This window comes from Cibotium barometz, chromosome 44 (assembly GCF_041138505.1).
Source record: "Cibotium barometz isolate CiBa-2024 chromosome 44, ASM4113850v1, whole genome shotgun sequence".
NCBI classification, from domain to species: Eukaryota; Viridiplantae; Streptophyta; class Polypodiopsida; order Cyatheales; family Cibotiaceae; genus Cibotium; species Cibotium barometz.
The window spans coordinates 17,177,028-17,183,158 of NC_141089.1; positions in this window are offsets into that span (position 1 = coordinate 17,177,028).

Below are 6,131 nucleotides of genomic sequence, written 5' to 3' on the forward strand. Positions count from 1 at the left end.
GAATTGAATGTCGTTATTAACTACGACAATATAGTGGCATCACAAGGCTTCTAATAATGAGGCTAATGGAGTCCCAAAAAAGACTTCAAAAACCTTAGTAATAATCCTCACAATAAAATCGCAACTTGAAAGGATTATTGCAAGCAAGAAAGGTTTAAAAAAATGCATACTATTTTTAGCAATGGAGAAAAGGACACTATTTTTAGCCCAAACGTAATATTGCTTCTCATGGAGTTGTGGAGCTTGGAGACCTCAAGGGTTATAAGCTCGGTCAATGGAAGGATCCCCATGACAGTTGCAGTTCCACAAGGTAATCTTCTTGTTAAGATGCGTTTCGAGACCGGCGTTTGGGTGAGCCATAACAATGTTTTACAAGTACTTCCGAAATTCTTACTTTACTATGACAACTGAATCTTTTAAAGTATCCTAGCATGGATTGTACTTTGTGTGATCCCTTGAGTGGCTTGCTGTATGGATGCTTTTTGAGGTGCTCATTTATCACAAAACACCTCTCTTTAAATCCAAATCTATCACCTTGTTTCAGAACTTATTGAATCATTAGCTAAGCTTCAACTTTCTGCCCAAAAAACACAGTGTAACCTTAGACCTGTGCAAATAATTAATATAAGATATCACAATTATTAGTTTTAAATCCAGACTTATTAGTTAATATAAGATATCACACTTGTTAGTTGTAAACGTGGACTTATCTAGGTCTCACTCTACATAGCCTATTTTTTGCGACTTGAGTTGAATGTCATAATTAACTACAATGTTATAGTGACATCATCACTCACAAGGCCTTAATAAGGCTAATGCACTCCCCAAAAAAAGAGAGGAACAATTGAATGTCGTTATTAACTATGACAATATAGTGGCATCACAAGGCTTCTAATAATGAGGCTAATGGAGTCCCAAAAAAGACTTCAAAAACCTTAGTAATAATCCTCACAATAAAATCGCAACTTTTATATGGATCCGTTGGTTGATCTTGCTGATCTTCAACATAGATTCCATTTTGATATGTGAATATATTACCGAGGACTTTATTGCAAGCAAGGGAGGTAAAAATAAATGCTTACTATTTTTAGTAATGAAAAAAAGACTATTTTTAGTCCAAACACAATTTCAATTGGTCTCCCAAAAAGTGCTGCTATTTAAAGTTTAAAATATGTAAAATTATACAGAATCGCTAATTTCAAGTAAGTTATGAAGACAAGATTACCAAATATAAACAACAAATCTTCAATTCGTTGCACCGCACATCTAGCTATAGAATATTCAATGCATTTATAAAGCTGGCTGCATCGCGCCCGTCTTGAAGCTATGTTATGCACCACATCTCATTTACTATGAAGTTCGCTTCCCAATCTTCTCTTTTCAGATACAGGCTCCACGTGGATCTTCTCCTTCACTCTACACTACTGCGACTCTGGATCACTGCTCCTTCACATTGCGCTACTCACATGACATCGTTGTTGACCGCCTCTCTTCTCTAGGCATGGTAGAAAGCATGGTAGAATTCCTTCTCATGGAGTTTTGGAGCTTGGAGACCTCAAGGGTTATAAGCTCAGCCAATGGAAGGATCCCCATGACAATTGCAGTTCCACAAGGTAATCTTCTTGTTAAGATGCGTTTCGAGACAGGGGTTTGGGTGAGCCATAACAATGTTTTTACAAGTACTAACAAAACTTTTACTTTACTATGACGATTAAATCTTGTAAAGGATCCAAGTATGGATTGTACTTTGTGTGATCCCTTGAGTGGCTTGCTGTAGGGATGCTTTTTGAGGTGCTCATTTATCACAAAACACCTCTCTTTAAATCCAAATATATCACCTTGTTTCAGAACTTATTGAATCATTAGCTAAGCTTCCACTTTCCGCACTATTATCCAAAAAACACAATGTAACCTTAGACCTGTGCAAATAGTTAATATAAGATATCACACTTATTAGTTTTAAATCCAGACTTATTAGTTAATATAAGATGTCACACTTGTTAATTGTAAACGTGGACTTATCTAGGTCTCACTCTACATAGCTTATTTTTGCGATTTGAGTTGAATGTCATAATTAACTACAATGTTATAGTGACATCATCACTCACAAGGCCTTATTAAGGCTAATGAACTCCCCAAAAAAAACAGAGGAACAATTGAATGTCGTTATTATTTATGACAATATAGTGGCATCACAAGACTAATGGAGTCCCAAAAAAGACTTCAAAAACCTTAGTAATAATCCTCACAATAAAATTGCAACTTGAAAGGATTATTGCATACAAGGGAGGTTAGATACGGACTCCACCTAGATCTTCTCCTTCACACTTTGCACTAGTGTGACTCTATTGCCCTCAACTTTGGATCAGTGCTCCTTCACACTGCGCTACTCACATGACATCGTTGTTGATCGCCTCTCTTCTCTAGGCATACGAAAGGCATGGTAGAATTCCTTCTCATGGAGTTTTGGAGCTTAGAGACCAAGGGTTATAAGCTCGGCCAATGGAACGTCCCCATGACAATTGCAGTTCCACAAGGTAATCTTCTTGTTAAGATGCGTTTCGAGACGGGGGTTTGGGTGAGCCATAACAGTGTTTTACAAGTACTACCGAAACTTTTACTTTACTATGACGACTGAATCTTGTAAAGGATCCAAGCATGGATTGTACTTTGTGTGATCCCTTGAGTGGCTTGCTGTAGGGATGCTTTTTGAGGTGCTCATTTATCACAAAACACCTCTTTAAATCCAAATCTATCACTTTGTTTCAGAACTTAATGAATCATTAGCTAAGCTTCAACTTTCCGCACTATTATCCAAAAAACACAATGTAACCTTAGACCTGTGCAAATACGTAATATAAGATATCACACTTATTAGTTTAAAATCGAGAATTATTAGTTAATATAAGATGTCACACTTGTTAGTTGTAAACGTGGACTTATCTAGGTCTCACTCTACATACCTTATTTTTGCGATTTGAGTTGAATGTCATAATTAACTACAATGTTATAGAGACATCATCACTCACAAGGCCTACAATGTTATAGAGACATCATCACTCACAGGGTGGTATGAGTTATCTCTTCAGTAGGACTATTTTTAACCCGAATGGAATTTCAGAAGAGGTCGTCCAAAAAGTGCTGCTATTTAAAGCTTAAAATATATTAAAAATATAAATTCGTTAATTCCAAGTTCATATTTAATTATAACAACGAACCTTCAATTTGTTGCACCACATCTAACTATAGGATATTGAAAGCATTTCTAAAGTTGGCTACGTCATACCGTCTTAAAGCTTTGTTCTGCACCATATCTCATTGCTACGGAGTTCACTTGCCAAACTTGTCTTTTCTCTCTACACTATTGCGACTTTATTACCCTAACACTGGAACTACTCTTTCATCTTCCTCCCATCTACGCACGATAGAGGCATGGTTAGAGCTTCTCATGGGGTTAAGCTTGGAGATGCCACTTTTTAGCTTGGAGATGGAACAATGGCCACTTTTTAGCCTTACGCAATTTAAGAAGATCTGTCCCAAGAGAAGGTGCTGAGACGAGATTACCAACTCTTTTAATACCTTGGTGTTTCTATCACAATCCTTGGTGTTTCTCTCTCAAACGATTGCTTAAACGTCAGTACAAAAAACTCTCTGCGACAAGTTACCTCTCTGAACGATCTAGATATCTAACGAAAGTTCATGATTATACAATCAAGAACATCAAAGATGGGTGCTGAAATAGATTCTTCTAGTGGCTAGCCTGCATTTCTTTTAAAGATATCTTGCACACTTCCATGGAAAATTTTATTTAGCGGCCTTTAATACATGATTTTAGCACGGTGAGTTCAGGTAAACTCCGACTATATGGGGGTTTACTCCGTCACATACACGAAACTTCTTGTACTCACATACACGAAACTTCTTGTACTAGTCTTCCTTGGAGATATGAATATGATCAAGCTATTTAAAAAATGACAATGGGCATGGAAATTGTGCATTAACCCTAGCACATACTAGCACTGCGTATAACCTCCACAAACGGACGAGTACATGCAAAAAAAAAAAACATACTACCTCCACAAATGGATGTAGCCGTAAGGCTCAAAAGACAGCCATGATACCATTCAGACTGCCTAGTCGCAAGGAATGCGAATGAAAGAAATCAAAGCATAAAAGCAGGGTCGTCGAGATGCGTCAGATATCCAAGGAAGGGTGGAGTAGACAGCAGCAGCTCTCAAAAGCGCTTGCAAGCCAAGGCAAGAAAGGGCGAACGCTCTCAGGCGGCCACTGCGGATGTTTTGAGAAACAAGCCTTTCCAGTCATCGTCATGGGCTGGCCCACGCTCAGAGTTTCCTACGCTACGCTCTACATTTATGCATCCCTGTAGCTATATACGATATATAAATACTTGTTGAAACCCTAACCATGGTTTCACACGCCCGTAGTTTTGACCGGCGGCCTTCGCCCTAGTTCCCAAGCTTAAACACAAAAGAAAATAAGGTAACATTTTATATTTGAGTATATGTGGCCAGATTCAACAAAAACCATGTAGCCCCTTTCAAGCTATATGATAACACACAACATGCTCCCATATACAGTACCAAGATACAGGAGAAGGGCACCTCCAAGGGGGTGCTACAGGCTGGCTAGTTTTTTTGGTCAGAGCATGGATATAATAGAGTTTTTCATCCAAGTATATACATCCAAGTTCAGTAAATATATAACCCCTTTTGAGGCTAGAAGCCATCACACACTAGGTTGCTATATATAACATATACAACAACAAAATAAGGCACCTCAAGGGCCTCGGAAGGGGGTGCTACGTGCCCAACACTTTATGAATAGAGAGAAAAAGGGGTCATTTTATCAAGTCAAAATTTAAAGAAAAGGGAATTTTTAATACTCTTTGAACACACATTGTATGTAGGTCTTCCTAAAAGTACACTCCCCAAGGCTATGGGCCGAGAAGTTTGTGGACAAAGGGGGAAGATAGGGGAGGGTAGCATTGTATATTTGAGTATATGCAGCTAAATTTAAGAAAAATGCAACCCCTTTGAGGGTGCAAGATAACACATAGCATGTTGCCATATATATAAAAACAAAATGCAAGGTTACGGGTGACCAGTTTGTGGATGGAGGGGAAAATAGGGTAGCATTTTATATCCGAGTATATGTGGCCAAATTATTCATCAAAACCACATGGCCCCTTTCAAGCTATAGGATAGTACACACCATGCTCCCATATATAGCACACGCATATAGCACACAATGGCTAAATTCATTTAAAAAAAAGGCCCTTTGAGGGTGGAAGACAGCACACAATAGGCTACCATATATACAACAACAAAATGCAACAGAAGTGTATCCTCTAAGGGGGTGGTGCTAAAGGCTGACCAGTTTGTGGATGGAGGGGGTGGTGCTAAAGGCTGACCAGTTTGTGGATGGAGGGGGCAAATAGGGTAGCATTTTATATCCAAGTATATGTGGCTAGATTCAGCAAAACCCATCTAGTCTCTTTCAAACTATAGAAAAGCACACAACATACTCCCATATACACACCAAAACATAGCTTTAGGGTGCCTCCACAAGAGGGTGCTGTGGGCCGGCCATTTTTTGTGGTCAGAGGGTTTTATATATAAGTATATATAGCCATATTCAGCAAAAATGTAGCCCCCTTCAGGCTACAAGCCGCCAGCAAAATGTAGCCCCCTTCAGGCTACAAGCTGCCAGCAAAATGTAGCAGAAGGGCACCTCCTAGGGGTGCTACAAGACGACCAGTTTATGGATGGAGGTGGCCAATAGGGTAGCATTTTATATCCTAGTATATGCGGCTAGGTTCAACAAAAATGTAGCCTCTTTCAAGATGTAGGATAGCATATAGTAGGGATGCTACTATGGGTAGATGGGGTAGCATTTTATGTCTCAGTATATGTGGCCACATTATTAAGCAAAAATGCAACCTCTTTTCAGGCTAAATGACAACACATAGTAGTAGGATGCCATATATAGCAGTAAAATACAACAATTGAAGGGCGCGCCTCCAAGGAGGTGTTATGGGTTATTTGTGGATGGAGGGAGCAATTAGGGTAGCATTTCATATCTGAGCATATGCAACAAAATTCAACAAGAAT